The 20,192-nt window shown below is 44.6% G+C and overlaps 1 long non-coding RNA gene across 2 annotated transcripts in view; it reads right to left on the bottom strand.

The window, feature by feature from the left end:
* Positions 1-4,757: 4,757 nt before the first annotated feature.
* Positions 4,758-20,192, bottom strand: part of LOC139049561 (uncharacterized) — a 34,156-nt gene continuing 18,721 nt past the window's right edge. The window contains exons 3-7 of one of the 2 annotated variants that reach the window (XR_011508402.1): positions 17,461-17,625; positions 15,127-15,432; positions 12,085-12,390; positions 9,052-9,357; positions 4,758-4,934 (exon numbers count right to left, since the gene is read on the bottom strand). This is a non-coding gene — a long non-coding RNA (uncharacterized lncRNA). The remainder of the gene's footprint in view (positions 4,935-9,051; positions 9,358-12,084; positions 12,391-15,126; positions 15,433-17,460; positions 17,626-20,192) is intronic. The other variant, XR_011508401.1, reaches the window with a different exon arrangement.

Raw genomic sequence — 20,192 nt, 5'->3', positions numbered from 1 at the left:
AAGTTTTGATACTTTGCAACTAAGGGCATACTTCTGAGTGACTGTCTATTGTCGCTTAAATGCGGCGGCTGCGTTGGTTTCATTGGGATTTGGCAAGGCGAGAGCAACACGGAAAGCGTTCTCCGAAGAGCATGGTATAACAGCCGCGGAACCAAAAAAGCTTTCATGCCTTATTTTTTGAAGTCATCATCAAAATTAGCCTATTTGCAGCTACATATGTTATAATGTCAAGTAGACAGGTACAGCCTGACTGGTGCCTTGCCTGACTAAGCTTTTGCTGTCCTTGAAAAGATAACGAATAATAGTCGCTTCCACGTGTCACTGTTTCATATGTGCCGAAACATGGAAGATAAAAGCAGAAAAATAAGTCATATATGCCGCGCAGTGGTGTATTTTGTCTGTTGTAAATAAGATTTTCACGCTTTCTTTTCTCAGCTTAACTAGCGCGGATATGAGAATGTGGGAATACTTTCGGGAGTGCCTTCGTATGCACTTTTGTGGCTCCGTCGCATGCTTCATTTCCGTAGCTCCTTCTGTTGTCCTACGTGCTCTCTTGCACTTAAACTCAACCCTGAAAAAATCTAATGACACGTATGCCACATATCCAATAATCCTATATGATCATATGAGAACACATATGTTATCTCATATGACACGTATGCCACATATCCAATAATCCCGTATGATCATATGAGAGCACATATGTTATCTCATATGACACGTATGTCACATATCCAATAATCCCGTACGATCATATGAGAACACATATGTTATCTCATATGACACGTATGCCTCATATCCAATAATCCCGTACGGTCATATGAGAACGCATATGTTATCTCATATGACACGTATGTCACATCCAATAATCCCGTATGATCATATGAGAACACATATGTTATCTCATATGACACGTATGCCACATATCCAATAATCCCGTATGATCATATGAGAACACATGTTATCTCATATGACACGCATGCCACATATCCAATAATCTCGTATGATCATGAGAACGCATGTTATCTCGTATGACACGAATGCCACATATCCAACAATCTCGTATGATCATATAAGAGCACATATGTTATCATATGACACGTATGCCACATATCCAATAATCTCGTGTGATCATATAAGAGCACATGTTTCATATGTGTTCTCGTATGATCATACGAGATTCTTGGATATGTTGCATACGTGTCATATGATACTTTTTGTTTGATGGGGAAGTTATGCAGTCCCAACTAGCTTACCAGTCTGTTCTTTTCATTTTTTTCTTTGCCACAGAAAGTTAACAAAAATTATGAGGTTTTACGTGCCGAAACAACGATTTGATTATGAGGCACGCCGTAGTGAGGGACTCCGGAATAACATGGACCACCTGGGGTTCTTTAACGTGCACCTAAATCTAAGTACTCGTGCGTTTTCGCATTTCGCCCCGATAGAAATGCAGCCGCCGTGGCCGGGATTCGATCCTACGACCTCGTGCCTACTACCTATAAAGTAAGTAAGTAAAAGTAAAAGTAAGTAAAACCTGCATCCACTGAGAATTGCGGTAAATGTTCGTGGAATAACCTGTATTTAGCACCCGGAATAATCTTGCATTTATTCATTTATTTGGAGCTTGAACGCATGCGAAATTAAACGCACGATAAGATGTCCAATGGGCGAGGTGCTAATGAAGTTTTTTTTAAAAGGTAGGAGAAACGTAAAAGAGGCAACGGGAATAAGCGCATCCGACCCAGGCCTGAAGCAACTTTACATATATGCACCACTGACGCGACAAATGTGACTTAGCGCGTGGAAGTCGCCGCGCACTCTACGGTGTGGCGCTCCGACAGCTTTGGTCCGTCAGATGAACAGGTTCACGTTTCCCGCCGGGGCAGCTACCTTCGTGCCGTTCTCGGCAGATGTCGCGGCGATTACGTTCACGCCCTCGAAAAATTTCGTAGCTGTCTCGTTGAACGGCATTCGGTCTTCGTAGCCGTCGTCGTCTCCGGCGACGTCGCTGACGGCACTTGCAGCCGGCGTCGGGACGTAGTCAGCCGGAGCGTCCACGGCTTGCTTGAGGCTGTTGGCCCGGTTAAGTGCGGCCACGCGGCGGGAGGAGGGCGGCGGTGGCGGCGGCGTCGTCGTCGACGACGACGAGCTGGACGACACGATCACGGCCATCGCGACGAGAGCGACGAAGGTGAGCGGCACCGTCGCCACCACCACGGCCACCATGCCCCAGCCGCCGCCCCGGACCACCGACGCGACCATGCTGGCCTCGCTGTGCTGGACTGGGGACAGCAGTTCGGATCTCATGATTCGAGACGAACGTGGTCTTGATTTTGCTGTCGGTTCCTGTGCACCACAGTGGCCCAAGCTTCTATGGGGAGAAAACCCCAATGATGGTGATGATGATGCACCTCTGCTGGTGGGAAGTACCCACTCACGGGGAATGCGAAGCTTTGGGCGCCAGAGGACACGTAAGGAGAGAGAGGAAGAGAAAGAGGCGTAATAAAGGAGCGAGTCGGGGAGGTTAACGATAATTGAAAATCCGGTTTTCTACCCTGCAGAAGGAGCGGAGAAGGTGACGTAGAAAGTTAACAAAATGGAAAGAGAGGCAACACAGGAACGTGACCAGAGCCGGCTACGATCACCGCGCAGGGTCACCAATTCAGCCAAAGTAGTTTGTGCAGTGTGCGTTGTCGTTCAAAATTGCAGCACTTAGCGCTTTCGTTAAGTTCGGTTGCGAAGACTTATGAAATCTGCATTCCAAAATGCTTTGTTCTGGCAATGCTCTGTGATCAACGTGTAAGAAATATAACTTTATCGAGAAAAAAGAAAATGCAAGAGAGACGGAGGGAAACGTCAGTAGAAGAAACAAAGAGAAAAAAGAAAAACAAGATAGTGCGTGCATATTCGCTTTCTTCAGCATGAACCAATTTAAAAAGAAATTATTCAAGAAATAATCGGGTACTTGGGTTGGCGTATCATGGCAGACCAGTAAGAGAAACTTTTGTTTTTATTGACTGATTATTATTATTATTATTATTATTATTTATTATTGATTGATTGAGTTGTAGCTGTCGGAGTCTAGCTGTATTCGGTGTTGGTGGTAATTAGAATGGAATGGGCGTTGCTTCATATCACGTATGTGGCTCCTGCCCACTATGGGGTTTCGGGCAAGAAACGAATGGATTATTGTAATTTACAAGGAATAAATTTCCGAACTTTCATGAACTTAGCGCCGTACAACGTACAATTATCGGTTAAAATATAATCAGTAAAGTGGAAGCCCGAAACGAAAAAAAAATAAGTGGTTCTCTTAAGTCCAGGCAAAGTCCTCGAAAGGTATTTCCAATATTCTTTTTGTTGTCACAGTAAAGTGGCGACAAGATAGAACGAAGTGATGGATTATCTCTTCCTCATTACAAAACGAGCAGAAAGGGGAGGGAACCAAACCCGAGCTGTCCAAGTAGAAACTCGGGGAAGGAATGCGGCAACGTAATTTTGTGAGAGAGACCTCAAGCACCTTTGTGTTACAAGGTTCACTATGCCACGGAAATACCAGGGACATTTGGGGGAGCAGTAAGAAAGTGGTTTGATAAGGACTGCATAATTGATCGCATCCGAAATCTAGCCATCGTTATGTGTGCTGTCACTGGCAGAGGAACTGACATGTGATGCCTTTGCCAGTGAATGGGCTGCTTCGTTAAAGAACAAACCTTTATGACCAGCTACACAAATAAAATGAACAGATTGCAGATAAGTAGGAACTGGCAAGTGAAATAGTTCTAGCATGGGCGAAAAACTAGTAGCGGTAAGGGAAGAGCACACATATAGTAGTGAGTCAGTAAGAATAACAGCTGCTGTAGTCGTTTGGTCTAATTTACGTAAAGCTAGAATTAACGCTATGAATTCAGTCAAAAAATAGGTACAAGATCAGAATGGTTGTGTGTACAAAAGAAGATGGTCCTGATTATGGCATGTACTGCCCACTACGGGATAAGTTCAAAATACTAAGAAAATAGAAAAGAAAATGATAGAAGAGATGGTGGAAAAGGAAGAATATGTAATTCAGAAGTTAAGCGTGATCTAAGCAGTGAATGGACAAAGAATGAGCAAAACAAGACCTTTGCGTGAAAGCTTTTGAAGTAGATAGAATTTGAACCTCTCTGCCAGAGTCTAGCTTAACGTGGACCGTAGATCTCCTTTGATGTACAGTGAGGACCGAACGTTCACTCGTGCAGTCCATGTTATCGCCCAGCTATGGAACTGGCCATGTGAAATGAACAGCAATTAGACAAAAACAAGACTCCTGATATTGAAATTGTAACAGCTGTTTCGGGTAGAAAACTGAACTTAGCACAACAAGCATTCTTGCGACCAAAGACTAGGGCCGAGGCGCCGAGAGATAGCATAACACGGATAATTTGGTTTAGTTGAAGGTCTACTGAGGGAAACTACCGAGAAAGCTTAAAAACGATCGTCGTCATGAGCATTTACCAGGGCACGCACACGCAATCTGGGATGGACGATAAATTGGATGCTTATGAGAATCGGAATCTTATTGTGCATCTTTCTTCTACAACATAGCAGTAGTTATAACCCAGAAAATGTGTACGGCTAGAAAATTAGCCTCTTATAATCGATCAATCGTTTCTATCAATGAATCAATTGTTCATTTACCTTGCCCAGGAGCAATCCTAAGGTCTCAATTCCGGTACACGGGTATAGCAATGACAAAAATGAGACAACTACAAGAGTGAGTGAATGAATAAACTTTATTGCGGAGACCGAGCTACTAATGACCGAAAGTGGGTGGCCATCCGATTTCAGGTAGCCGTGGCCACGTGCTGACAGCCTAGCCCTGTGCACTAGCCCTAGCTGTTCCTGAGGTCTTGGGCTTGCCTTCTGGGCTTCCCACTGGTTATCTGTTGGTGCTGAAATGGGCGAGACTAAGTAAAAACTAAGAAACAACAGAAGACAAACTAATTTACAAGGAAAAATTGTCGCGTTACAGCACAATAGAAGACACATTTGTTAAAAGAGGGCAACTATAAGAAATGACCGCCGTTCGATAGAACGCAAGGTAAATTCACAAGAAAAGGACGGAGAAATACTTGTAGAAGTTGGGAAAGTCAATAAGGCATAATAATGGGGGAAAGCTCGATACAAATCAGTGACATCGACTATAGAAAAATATTAAGATCAACAAAACAAGTGTCATTGTGAGACAGACTTTGTACTCTATGCATTGTCGAGTGTGGGCCATGGCAGGCAGCAACGAGAAATTACGCGGAAATTGAAAAAACTGAAATTGTCTAGTTTGGGGCAAGTGCAGATACCAAGTAAATGGAAACAGGTCAGCGTGATTACGTCTGAGATGAAGTCATGATCGTGACGACAAAGACCATTGCAGGAACAAATAAATGTTCATGTTAGTAAAGCGGTGATGGTATACACCTATATTTTTAAATCCATTAATTGATGCCACTGTTGCATCTAGATGCGCGATTCCAGACCTGTAGACTGGTGTTTGCTACTGGGTAAACTGTGCTGACCACCTTAGACTCGCAAGAGCAGCGATGGTTCATCAAGCGCGCACCCAGAGTGGCGCGATATAATGGGGTGACTTGCTTGTAGAGTGGAGCCCTACGAGGAAGTCACCATGTCACCCCGCCCTGCCTCGTTTGTGGTTTTACCGTGGGCTCCCAAACCCAACCGGCCTACTGATCTTTGGTTATCTTCTAACCCCGACAAGATATCTGATTTCATGCATAGAATGGCATTTACGATCGTTAGCGCTGCCATCATTAATACTTTCCAGATTACACGCACCCCCAAATATTTATTGTGGACCCAATGTGCTCCATATTTTGTTACTGCTGCATTCCGCTTCTCCTTAATTTCTGAGTATCTTGGTGGGTGCTTGAGAAAGTATTTTCTTTGTTTATATATACGCACAAGTATTTACATTGTTTGACTACGGGTATGACTCGCTGTTGAGTTGACAGCACGTAATTACTTTTTTTTTCATTCAAGATCATAACTCCGGATTTCTGTGTGCTATACTTAACACCTATATTTGTCGCTGCATTGCCACAAATATTCACAAGTGTACGTGAATCTCTTGAATTATCCGCGAGTACCAGAATGTCGTTCGCATACATCAGTCCGGGGACCTCCTTTTACGCCATTTGTCTATAACGCACGTAGGTTAATCAAACCCTAATTCCCTGTTTTCCAGTCGCTTCGCATGCCCGATGACAGTGCCACCGCGAAGGGATCGTGAATCCCAACAAGCTTGAAGAGGCCGGTTTTCACACCTTCCAGTTCTAGCCGCCCCTACGCAGTGATTTTGGTGTTGCGGTGTTAAGCCCGAGAGCGTGGGATTGAATTCTGGTCGGGGCGGCCGCGTTTCGATGGGGGCGAAATGCAAAAACGCTCATGTACTGTGCATTGTATGAAAGTTGAAAGAACCCCCAGGTGGTCAGAATTAATTGGGAGCTCCCACTACGACATGCCTCATAACCATATTGCGGTTTTTGCTCGTAAAACCGAATAATTTATTGTAATTAACCTTAGACAATCAATCCGTTTGGCGCAAAGCACTCACCCTAAAATTTCCATATTTTCCTTTCCAACCCAAATCTAATCGGGTCAGTACTACCCCGTCTGTTAGGAATTATTGAAAAAGAAAACAATTATCCAGTTCTTTCCCCCAGGCCGCTCTTCTATAGGCGAATAGCATTCGCCTATACTTCTGCTATTTCAAGCCAGCCCAGCCCAGCCCAGCCTGCCTTCTTACGCCGACCCAGTGGCCCAGGGCCACTATGTATGTGTTCCTTTCATTGCTAATAACGCTACGAAATCAGGCCTGATTCCACCAACGCTCGAGTATATAATTGGAAGCGCAGACAGTGTTCCCGCGCACCTTGTGTGATGTACCGTAGCGCTGAGGTGTTTCTTGTAGAATGTTAGGAGTCCATTGAAAAAGAAGTGCACATTTGGGAACATGCGTTCTAAGTTGATGAACTTTAACAAATATGGAGTTTTACGTGACAAAGTCACGGTCTCATTATGGCCATCCCGTAGCGGAGGACTCCGGAAATCGTGACCAACTGAGGTTCTTTACCGTGCACCTAAATATAAATACAGGAGTGCTTTCGCATTTTTCCCCGATCGAAAATACGGCCGCCGTAGCCGGGATGCGATCCTCCGACCTAATGCTCAGCAGCGCAGCACCATAGCCAATAAGCAACAACGGCGGCTTTCATGAACATGAATTGTTTGAAGAAAACCTGTCCAAAGCATATCCACCTGCTTTATTAGAAGCGCACTGCACCTTCAATATACCGGCGGTATTTCTTAACGGCACCAAATTTTAGGAAATAGACCAATGTAAATCTTTCTCACATTGTTGCTATCATTTGAGTGTTGAGATGGTAACCTCCGAATACGCAGCAAGTTGAACAGTTGCATGGGCAATTAGCGAGGTTTTAAATAGTTGATCTTGGGTGGCTAAAGAAAATGAGTAGTTTGGAACCTGTCTTCAAGATTGCGTAGCTGAGCGAATATATGTTTACTAAACATGCTCCAGTAAGAGCTAAGAACAAATATTTTGCTATTAAGCACTCTCTGAAAGCGTAACGGAAGCGGAAAAAGATCGTCGGTAATGACCTGACCGCTCCCAGCCCTTTGCGATATTGTCATCAATGGCGAGCATGTTGCTTGTGGTCAGACATTTCTCTATTTTTATTCACATTGTTTTTCCGAAGGGAAGCTGTTTAAAGTTGAAATGTCAACGCAGCAGTGAACGCACGCTACCGGAAGCTTGCTTGGTCAGAGAAACGATACACGGTTCAATAATGGGGCGACTTAGCGTGTCATTGCCGTGAAGACATTGCGCTGCCGCCGACGGAAGCAAGAAAACCAAGGTGAACCACTTTACAGCCTCTCACGGGGCCACGCCGATCAAGGGTGGCAATACTAACGTCACAGGCGCTTCCTTTCTTTTGTCAGTTTCGCTTTCAGGAAGAGATAATGCAGAAAATGCAGTGCCATTCGCTCTTGTCTCGTGTATTTAAATATAGGTTAAATGAGTTCAACATTGCGTTTGTTTCGTACAGTAGGCGGGAGCAGGAAAATCTTCGCTCCCACCCACGAACACCACATACACAACGCCCTCTCTCCCCCTCACACACACACACACACACACACACACACACACACACACACACACACACACACACACACACACACACGCACACACGCACACACACGCACACACGCACACACGCACACACACACACACACACACACACACACACACACACGAATTCTGTCTCTCCCTCGCACGCGCGCACACACACTGTACGCATCCGGAGATATCCATGCGCACACAATCAGGCACACATTTATGTGCACGCACGCATGCTGAAACACGAACACAACATTCGCACACGCGCACGCACACACGCATCGAATGCCCACAGACGCATACACGCATTTTCACGCACTTGCGCGCATGCAAACGCCATTACGGAGGCACAGGCACGTCGCACACATACAAGTGCACACACGCGCATATACAACCACACACAGGCACCTTCAAGACGTGCACACGCATAATCTCTCCCTACCATCAGCGCTGCCTCTCAGAAACCAAAGTGTGTAAACAGACTGTACAAAACAGAACTCTAGAGCTATAATAACTCGATTTAAGGTTTAAATTTTGCGCTTCTTCAAATCAATGCACCCTCTGCCAGGAGGGTGCAACACGATCTGATACTTTCGCGTGATTTCACCGGCCATCCGTGACGAAAACACCGCCTGGACGCACCACCAATGTTCCGACTATAAGTGCCATAAGTGCATATGTTGTTAGAAGGGACTACCGTCTCGTTGTAATCGGTTGAAACTTTCTGATCCTCGATTTATATTTTGAAACATCATTAAAAAAAATTTCCCAGTGAGTTGCACTTGTGCTTTGCCGTGAAGTTCGAAAGGAGAATGTCCAGAATTCCCGGACATGTTTCTAAGCGAAAACTGGCGTACCTGCACGCACTGTCAAGTTCTGCACGGCCGACCAGTTGGGCTCACTGGGGAAGTTGGCGTAATGCGAATGAAGTCGCCTCGATGGCGGCGGTCCTTCGACTTCTCGAATGTTCAATGGCCGTCGGACAACTGATGCAGTGTTGTCAATGCGGAACGTCGCTCGTTGAAGAAATAGTTCGAACTTTAAACGTCGGGCGCTGCTTCTTCTCGGCCACGTATCTTAGGGAAGTCGATGGTCACGTGCTTGAAACAGGCTCGACCTTTCGCCGTCTGGCCAAGCAGCTGCGACGAAGACAGCAGCAGCGCCTGCATTGTGCGACAAACCGTTTCTTGCGACTCAGGGAAGAAGACGACAAACGGTGTCTCCACCGCGCAATCGGTTTGAGTTCACTATCAACTGTTTAGCGCACGAAAAGAAAATGAATGTCTGATCTGTGTTTAACGTCAAATGAACACGGTGCGACAGGTGGCGATCTATAACCGCGGCCTGTACTCAACTGGATTGATAATTACCGCACGGACGGATGCTTATAAGTTTACCGCATGGGCAAACAGGTGCCGTGGAGATTATGCACCTAGGTACGCAAAAGAGAGTGCGATGTATGAGCTAGAGTGAGAGCAATCTGTTTAAACAATTCAATGCCGTTATGATTTGCACCAGAAGTATATCGCGGGCTATCTTCCGACTAGGTATATGCAGACATAAGGTTACCATTAAGTATAGCTGCAATATAGTTATCCACTGCCGTCTCTAAGACAGGTACACCAGCGTGAGTATTTATTTATTTGCTTGTTTATTTATAAACGCCGCGAGTTTATGCAACATTTAATTAGCAGCCCGCTGCGCATGCAACTACACAGAAAAGGAACAAAAATAGGGGAACTACATGCATACCTAAACAAATGAGAGCGGTAAGGTTCGTTATTTTGTTTACTTATCCGCGCCTGTTCAACGTCTTTTAATGATACATTAAAATGTTTTACTATACGGCATTTTCTAGACGGTGTTATTTGTTTGATAGTAATCAGTGTAAGAAGAATAAAACTTGAAAAAATGGTCTGGAGCACGTTAGATGAACGAGATCAATGATATATTGCTCGCACTCATCTTGATTTGTTGAGACATTGGTTAAAGTGCAATTGACTAATTACTCAAGGATAATTATGCAAGATAGGAAAGATTTATTTTAGTGACAACTCGTATGCAAAAAGTAGAGCACGCACAGAAATACCTGTGCGTTTAATAAACATGTTCCTTCGACTCTACATTCGACGTGTTTTTTTCCCCCCCGAGCTCTGAAGAAAGTGAGCAAAATACCATAAAAGTGACGTCAACGCGCACTTGCGTGTCTGCATAGCAGCGCTCTCAATAGCGTTTCAATGGAAAGAAGTCCGCATGGCCATGTCGAAAGCCGACGAGTGTGTTTGCATACACGTTCAGCGGCGGCTTTTGGCTTATTGTTGTTTATTTATTTATTTATTTATTTATAGATACTGCGATCTGAAATCAGACCATAGCAGGGTGGGTATACATAGAAATATACAAGCATGTAAACACATACAAATTCATCACATATGCAGGAATTGAATCTTCACACCGACGGCAGGGTCGTAAGCTGGGCGATTGCGTTCTTGCTCTTTCAATTAGCGGGCCCGCTTTTCTTTCTCGAAACTGGATGGAAAGCGCTGCAATGACAGTTTTTTTTAATATCTCGGGTGTTTTCTTCAGAGCAAGGAGGAAAAATAAAACGCATAGCACATAATGTCATGGAAAGAACATTATTAGACCTTTTTTGTTAGCACGATCTGCAACTTTTCGAATATAAGTGATCCCCTAAATCAAATATTCTAAAATTTGAATAATTAATCGTAAATAATTAGCTCACTAAATGCACTTAGAAAGAGTAACTACTCAAGGCGACTACAAACAATAAGCCGTTAGTCTCCTTTACAGACCCCCCCCCCCCCCCCCCCCTTGAGCTCTTGAATAAAAAGGTCCCCCGAAAGGCGAAGCATCGATTTCGATAGCAAATTAGAAGACAGCAATGGAAGTACGGATAGTAGTTTCATCGCCGTTATAACCTTGGAAACGTTCGCTTACTAACTAAATTAATAAGCATGGTGTTAGCGCGCATAGGCAAACATGAACATACCACACTCGATAACTCATACTCGCGAACAAGATGGCAGCAAAGTACTACAGTCAATTCAAACCGTTACAATACACCGGAGGTCGTCAACACGTCTACAATGTATGCGTCTGTTAGAACATAATGTTACAATGAAACTGAGTTTTCATTCATGCCTGAATGTTTTACACGAAGACATCACTTGGTTGGTTGTCGCGGTGGGCGGACATCAACAGGTTCTCGTAGCTACCGTCCGCCGCGTCAATTTCCCGAGCGGTGACATTGAGCAGTAGCAAAGGGGTGTGGTAGTGACGTTAAAAGACACAGCAGCAGTACTGTGAAAGACAAAACTAGCTTTTATTGGGCGAACCTGTGCCCACAGAACAGGCTGCACTTAAAGCACAACGATAGCGGCGAACACAGTCGGCGATCGTCGAAAATCTGATCAGCGGGTCAAGCCTGGTCAAGCGCGTCGGCTTTTATACAGAGTCGTCGAATGTCCCAGACTAATCGTTGGGACCCGCGTGCCTTTCATAAAGATCTACATCATTCGCGTCAGGTGAATAAATCAGATAACACAAGGTTCGGTGATAACAGACTGCGGATAGAAGCATCGATAACTTTCCAGAAACTTCGGATACATGCAAGCGCGTCCCGCGCTGTGCGATAAGATTTGTTAGGTGGCGAAACCTGGTCGCCCGATAAATAAAAATACACGTGTCAATATGTTGTTAGAAGGGACTACCGTCTCGCTGTAATCGGTTGAAACTTTCTGATCCTCGATTTATATTTTGAAACATCATTAAAAAAATTTCCCAGTGAGTTGCACTTGTGCTTTGCCGTGAAGTTCGAAAGGAGAATGTCCAGAATTCCCGGACATGTTTCTAAGCGAAAACTGGCGTACCTGCACGCACTGTCAAGTTCTGCACGGCCGACCAGTTGGGCTCACTGGGGAAGTTGGCGTAATGCGAATGAAGTCGCCGCGATGACGGCGGTCCTTCGACTTCTGGAATGTTCAATGGCCGTCGGACAACTGATGCAGTGTTGTCAATGCGGAACGTCGCTCGTTGACGAAATAGTTCGAACTTTAAACGTCGGGCGCTGCTTCTTCTCGGCCACGTATCTTAGGGAAGTCGATGGTCACGTGCTTGAAACAGGCTCGTCTTTTCGCCGCCTGGCCAAGCAGCTGCGACGAAGACAGCAGCAGCGCCTGCATTGTGCGACAAACCGTCTCTTGCGACTCAGGGAAGAAGACGACAAACGGTGTCTCCACCGCGCAGTCGGTTTCCGTTCACTATCAATTGTTTCGTGCACGAAAAGAAAATGAATGTCTGATCTGTGTTTAACGTCAAATGAACACGGTGTGACAGGTGGCGATCTATAAACGCGGCCTGTACTCAACTGGCTTGATAATTACCGCACGGACGGATGCTTATAAGTTTACGGCATGGGCAAACAGGTGCCGTGGAGATTATGCACCTAGGTACGCAAAAGAGAGTGCGATGTATGAGCTAGAGTGAGAGCAATCTGTTTAAACAATTCAATGCCGTTATGATTTGCACCAGAAGTATATCGCGGGCTATCTTCCGACTAGGTATATGCAGACATAAGGTTACCATTAAGTATAGCTGCAATATAGTTATCCACTGCCGTCTCTAAGACAGGTACACCAGCGTGAGTATTTATTTATTTGCTTGTTTATTTATAAACGCCGCGAGTTTATGCAACATTTAATTAGCAGCCCGCTGCGCATGCAACTACACAGAAAAGGAACAAAAATAGGGGAACTACATGCATACCTAAACAAATGAGAGCGGTAAGGTTCGTTATTTTGTTTACTTATCCGCGCCTGTTCAACGTCTTTTAATGATACATTAAAATGTTTTACTATACGGCATTTTCTAGACGGTGTTATTTGTTTGATAGTAATCAGTGTAAGAAGAATAAAACTTGAAAAAATGGTCTGGAGCACGTTAGATGAACGAGATCAATGATATATTGCTCGCACTCATCTTGATTTGTTGAGACATTGGTTAAAGTGCAATTGACTAATTACTCAAGGATAATTATGCAAGATAGGAAAGATTCATTTTAGTGACAACTCGTATGCAAAAAGTAGAGCACGCACAGAAATACCTGTGCGTTTAATAAACATGTTCCTTCGACTCTACATTCGACGTGTTTTTTTCCCCCCCGAGCTCTGAAGAAAGTGAGCAAAATACCATAAAAGTGACGTCAACGCGCACTTGCGTGTCTGCATAGCAGCGCTCTCAATAGCGTTTCAATGGAAAGAAGTCCGCATGGCCATGTCGAAAGCCGACGAGTGTGTTTGCATACACGTTCAGCGGCGGCTTTTGGCTTATTGTTGTTTATTTATTTATTTATTTATTTATTTATTTATAGATACTGCGATCTGAAATCAGACCATAGCAGGGTGGGTATACATAGAAATATACAAGCATGTAAACACATACAAATTCATCACATATGCAGGAATTGAATCTTCACAGCGACGGCAGGGTCGTAAGCTGGGCGATTGCGTTCTTTTTCTTTCAATTAGCGGGCCCGCTTTTCTTTTTCGAAACTGGATGGAAAGCGCTGCAATGACAGTTTTTTTTAATATCTCGGGTGTTTTCTTCAGAGCAAGGAAGAAAAATAAAACGCATAGCACATAATGTCATGGAAAGAACATTATTAGACCTTTTTTGTTAGCACGATCTGCAACTTTTCGAATATAAGTGATCCCCTAAATCAAATATTCTAAAATTTGAATAATTAATCGTTAATAATTAGCTCACTAAATGTACTTAGAAAGAGTTTAACTACTCAAGGCGACTACAAACAATAAGCAGTTAGTCTCCTTTATTGCCCCCCCCCCCCCCCCCACTCGGAGCTCTTGAATAGAAAGGTCCCCCGAAAGGTGAAGCATCGATTTCGATAGCAAATTAGAAGACAGCAATGGAAGCACGGATAGTAGTTTCATCGCCGTTATAACCTTGGAAACGTTCGCTTACTAACTAAATAAATAAGCACGGTGTCAGCGCGCATAGGCAAACAGGAACATACCACACTCGATCACTCATAATCGCGAACACGATGGCATCAAAATACTACAGTCAATCCAAACCGTTACAATACACCGGAGGTCGTCAACACGTCTGCAATGTATGCGTCTGTTAGAACATAATGTTACAATGAAACTGAGTTTTCGTTCATGCCTGGATGTTTTGCACCAAGACATCACTTGGTTGGTTGTCGCGGTGGGCGGAGATCAACAGGTTCTCGTAGCTACCGTCCGACGCGTCAATTTCCCGAGCGGTGACATTGAGCAGTAGCAAAGGGGTGTGGTAGTGACGTTAAAAGACACAGCAGCAGTACTGTGAAAGACAAAACTAGCTTTTATTGGGCGAACCTGTGCCCACAGAACAGGCTGCACTTAAAGCACAACGATAGCGGCGAACACAGTCGGCGATCGTCGAAAATCTGATCAGCGGGTCAAGCCTGGTCAAGCGCGTCGGCTTTTATACAGAGTCGTCGAATGTCCCAGACTAATCGTTGGGACCCGCGTGCCTTTCATAAAGATCTACATCATTCGCGTCAGGTGAATAAATCAGATAACACAAGGTTCGGTGATAACAGACTGCGGATAGAAGCATCGATAACTTTCCAGAAACTTCGGATACATGCAAGCGCGTCCCGCGCTGTGCGATAAGATTTGTTAGGTGGCGAAACCTGGTCGCCCGATAAATAAAAATACACGTGTCAATATGTTGTTAGAAGGGACTACCGTCTCGCTGTAATCGGTTGAAACTTTCTGATCCTCGATTTATATTTTGAAACATCATTAAAAAAATTTCCCAGTGAGTTGCACTTGTGCTTTGCCGTGAAGTTCGAAAGGAGAATGTCCAGAATTCCCGGACATGTTTCTAAGCGAAAACTGGCGTACCTGCACGCACTGTCAAGTTCTGCACGGCCGACCAGTTGGGCTCACTGGGGAAGTTGGCGTAATGCGAATGAAGTCGCCGCGATGACGGCGGTCCTTCGACTTCTGGAATGTTCAATGGCCGTCGGACAACTGATGCAGTGTTGTCAATGCGGAACGTCGCTCGTTGACGAAATAGTTCGAACTTTAAACGTCGGGCGCTGCTTCTTCTCGGCCACGTATCTTAGGGAAGTCGATGGTCACGTGCTTGAAACAGGCTCGTCTTTTCGCCGCCTGGCCAAGCAGCTGCGACGAAGACAGCAGCAGCGCCTGCATTGTGCGACAAACCGTCTCTTGCGACTCAGGGAAGAAGACGACAAACGGTGTCTCCACCGCGCAGTCGGTTTCCGTTCACTATCAATTGTTTCGTGCACGAAAAGAAAATGAATGTCTGATCTGTGTTTAACGTCAAATGAACACGGTGTGACAGGTGGCGATCTATAAACGCGGCCTGTACTCAACTGGCTTGATAATTACCGCACGGACGGATGCTTATAAGTTTACGGCATGGGCAAACAGGTCCCGTGGAGATTATGCACCTAGGTACGCAAAAGAGAGTGCGATGTATGAGAGAGTGAGAGCAATCTGTTTAAACAATTCAATGCCGTTATGATTTGCACCAGAAGTATATCGCGGGCTATCTTCCGACTAGGTATATGCAGACATAAGGTTACCATTAAGTATAGCTGCAATATAGTTATCCACCGCCGTCTCTAAGACAGGTACACCAGCGTGAATATTTATTTATTTGCGTACTTATTTATAAACACCGCGATTTTATGCAACATTTAATTAGCAGCCCGCTGCGCATGCAACTACACACAAAAGGAAAAAAAATAGGGGAACTATATCCATACTTAAACGAATGAGAGCGGTAAGGTTCGTAATTTTGTTAACTTATACGCACCTGTTAGTTTAACGTCTTCTAATGATACATTAAAGATATCTTACTATACTACTTTTTTTAGCCGCTGTTTCCTCTTTATTTGTTTGATAGGGATCAGCGTAAGGAGAATCAAACTTGAAAAATAGACTGGAGCACGTTAGATGAACGAGATCAATGATTTATTGCTCGCAGTCATCTTGATTTGTTGAGACATTTGATGAAGTGCAATTGACTAATTACTCAAGGATACTTATGCAAGATAGGAAAGATTCATTTTAGTGACAACTCGTATGCAAAAAAGTAGAGCACGCTCAGACATGCCTGTACGTTTAATAAACATGTTTCTTCAACTCTACGTTCGACGTGTTTCCCCCCCCCCCCCTTCCCCGAGCTCTGAAGAAAGTCAGCAAAATATGATAAAAGTGACGTCAACGCGCACATGCGTGTCTACATAGCAGCGCTCTCAATAGCGTTTCAATAGAAAGAAGTCCGCATGGCCATGTCGAAAGCCGACGAGTGTGTTTGCATACGCCTTCAGCGGCGGCTTTTGGCTTATTGTTGTTTATTTATTTATTTATTTATTTATTTATTTATAGATACTGCGATCTGAAATCAGACCATAGCAGGGTGGGTATACATAGAAATATACAAGCATGTAAACACATACAAATTCATCACATATGCAGGAATTGAATCTTCACAGCGACGGCAGGGTCGTAAGCTGGGCGATTGCGTTCTTTTTCTTTCAATTAGCGGGCCCGCTTTTCTTTTTCGAAACTGGATGGAAAGCGCTGCAATGACAGTTTTTTTTAATATCTCGGGTGTTTTCTTCAGAGCAAGGAGGAAAAATAAAACGCATAGCACATAATGTCATGGAAAGAACATTATTAGACCTTTTTTGTTAGCACGATCTGCAACTTTTCGAATATAAGTGATCCCCTAAATCAAATATTCTAAAATTTGAATAATTAATCGTAAATAATTAGCTCACTAAATGCACTTAGAAAGAGTAACTACTCAAGGCGACTACAAACAATAAGCCGTTAGTCTCCTTTACAGAACCCCCCCCCCCCCCCCCCCCCTTGAGCTCTTGAATAAAAAGGTCCCCCGAAAGGCGAAGCATCGATTTCGATAGCAAATTAGAAGACAGCAATGGAAGTACGGATAGTAGTTTCATCGCCGTTATAACCTTGGAAACGTTCGCTTACTAACTAAATTAATAAGCATGGTGTTAGCGCGCATAGGCAAACATGAACATACCACACTCGATAACTCATACTCGCGAACAAGATGGCAGCAAAGTACTACAGTCAATTCAAACCGTTACAATACACCGGAGGTCGTCAACACGTCTACAATGTATGCGTCTGTTAGAACATAATGTTACAATGAAACTGAGTTTTCATTCATGCCTGAATGTTTTACACGAAGACATCACTTGGTTGGTTGTCGCGGTGGGCGGACATCAACAGGTTCTCGTAGCTACCGTCCGCCGCGTCAATTTCCCGAGCGGTGACGTTGAGCAGTAGCAAAGGGGTGCGGTGGATATACAGGTAGCTTAACCATGTTCCCGTTTCCTGTGGAGAGAGAGCCATAAAACGCACAAAGAAAGAAAGAAAAAGAAAGATAGAAAAAGAAGGAAAGAAAGAAAATTAATGCTCTTCCATTCTATGAAGAAAGATAACCAGCCAAGATGTGTATGTGGGCTCCTCAATGGCGAACTGCACCTCCGCCGCGGGTCGGGCCGGCATTTAACTATCTTCGGGATCGGCTCACGTATGGGGAGTATTTAACGCCTGCTTCCCCTCCGCCGTGGGTCGGCCCGGCATTGCACTATCGTTGGGATTTTTTTTCTACACGCGGACACGATATTGGGGAAAGTAGCCCTTAACAGTTTCTCTGTAGAAGGAAGAAAAAGTGAGTGACTGACTGACTGACTGAATGAATGAATGAATGAATGAATGAATGAATGAATGAATGAATGAAACTTTTATAATAATAATGGGGGAGGCCTATATCCTCTGTGGGGAGAGATAGAAGCGCTGCAACGCTGCGGATCGCGCAATCCCATGATGCCGTCTCGGTCAAGGCTCCTATAAAAAGTTGACGAGGGATCAGTTGCGTTTATTCTCGCGGCTGGTCAGGATAGCGGCTGATCAGACGCCCTGAATCGCCATGAGCAGGCCAGTCTGGCTTCACGTATGTCCAATAAAAGCTGCTTGTTAAAATGTTTAAGCAATGCTAAACGAGTAGTTTGGGCTTTGTGATGCCTGTACGTCCATTCTCTTGGTTTCAAAAGTAGAGCAGTGCCCGATTAAATAATTAGTGTCTGCGTGACAGTGAAGTCTTGCAATGAGTTCACGTCACTGTGGTGACGCCCATGTCGTCACCTTTTTTTCTTTAGCTACAGAGTATTGATAAAGAATGGCCCCTTTTTTATCGTGTAGATAAAAAAAGTTCTTTAAGCAAAAAGGTCCCAAATACTATACCAGGCTCGGAACGTAAAGCTGTGATTCCGCCTGCTACCGGCCTCCTACAGTAACCACTCGTGAATTATTGTTGGTACATAGCTATATGTGTCTGATTACGTTTGCCGATGACAAGGCATAAAGTATTCACGCGCTCACATGTGGACGCGTCCTTCTTTCCCAGCTCCTCATCGTCAGACGCATTGCTTGTTTACTTAACTAAGACACGCTGCATGCATTACAGAGCGGGCTCCTATACACGTGTGACTATCTGTGTGATTCGTTGGTATACTTGAGTGGTTAACAGAGCATACAGGTTGCGCGCGCGGTAGGTCGAAGGGGGGGGGGGAGTGCAGGAGCGTATTGTCTAGCACGTAGATGCCCGACCGCCAGTACACATGCGAGCACCGCAAGAAGTGAAAAAAAAGAAAGATGCCTTTACATTGGTGCTTACCACTTCAAGAAGATCGGCGCCTAGCTCGTCTTCAATGCTACCTTTATGCTTTGGAAGAGCACGTTTGGGTTCACTATGATACTCATCATTCAAGTAGGATACACAGCGACGTATTATTCAAGCATAAGGGAGCTAACAGTTGCAAGTGTCCAAAACTGTATTTCCGCGCACGTGGTGCACAAAACTCGCAACGTGACGGTGTTCTTGCTTTCGTATTCTAAAGCCAAGCTTTATTAGCCTCTTCCGGCGACTTTTTCACTGCTGCCCCTGATGTCTAGCACACCGCGTGGGGGGCTTGTGCAGAGTGTGTATAGAGATGGCGTGAACGTGGCAGAGAGGATATGCGACGTGAGAAGCTCATTTCGACCTTTGCACCACGTCGAATGCGACAAGGCCCTCTGGAGCTCCCTGCGCGTCGCCGCAATACTCTCTTGACAGCTGTAATTATTCGTGAACTCCCGCCAAAGCATTGCAGGATACCTTTCTACAAACATGCTACCGCCAAGAGGGGATGTGTATAGAATGGTAGAGAGTAGGGGGAGAGGAGGCGGAGAATAGGTAGAACGGGACGCAGCCAAGAAACTCTTGGCACTCTTCGCTCGCAACTTGCATGAATGTGGAGAGGGCGGGAGAGGGAAAAGGAGACGTGAGAAGGCGAGCAAACGGTAGTAAGGTGCGTCGCTGGGCGCGCCTCCAAGGCACCCTATCTACTACTACTAGACACGACAGCGGTTGCGGACAAACTGAATAAGTTCAAGTTGAAGGTGCGGCACAGCACATTTCTGCTATTTCTGAAAAATAAGCACCACCCAACTTCGTTAAGCGGACAACTGACGTACGGCGCGCAGACTGAAGGCAGCATTAAAGCTCCGTAGCGTCTGGACGACATCGTATAGCACCGTATATTCCAGGCATCTCACTTCAATTGAATCCTTCTGTGCCCGCGTTGGTAGCTTTGCGGCTACGGCATTGCTGTAGCCGCACACACACTTCCCACATTTCCCAGATATATATATATATATATATATATATATATATATATATATATATATATATATATATATATATATATATATATATATATATATATATATATATATATATATTGAACGAGAAGGGGGTTAACCGATATAGGAGCACGGTGCAACTGGCTTAGCACAGTTGCTGGAAAGCATTTTTTCTACCTACGAGCTACGGTAGCTTCAGCTATTAGACAGTTTTA

This window comes from Dermacentor albipictus, chromosome 9 (genome assembly GCF_038994185.2).
Source record: "Dermacentor albipictus isolate Rhodes 1998 colony chromosome 9, USDA_Dalb.pri_finalv2, whole genome shotgun sequence".
NCBI lineage: Eukaryota > Metazoa > Arthropoda > Arachnida > Ixodida > Ixodidae > Dermacentor > Dermacentor albipictus.
Note: the sequence above shows the minus strand (reverse complement) of the source record. Positions and strands in the feature narration are given on the sequence as shown.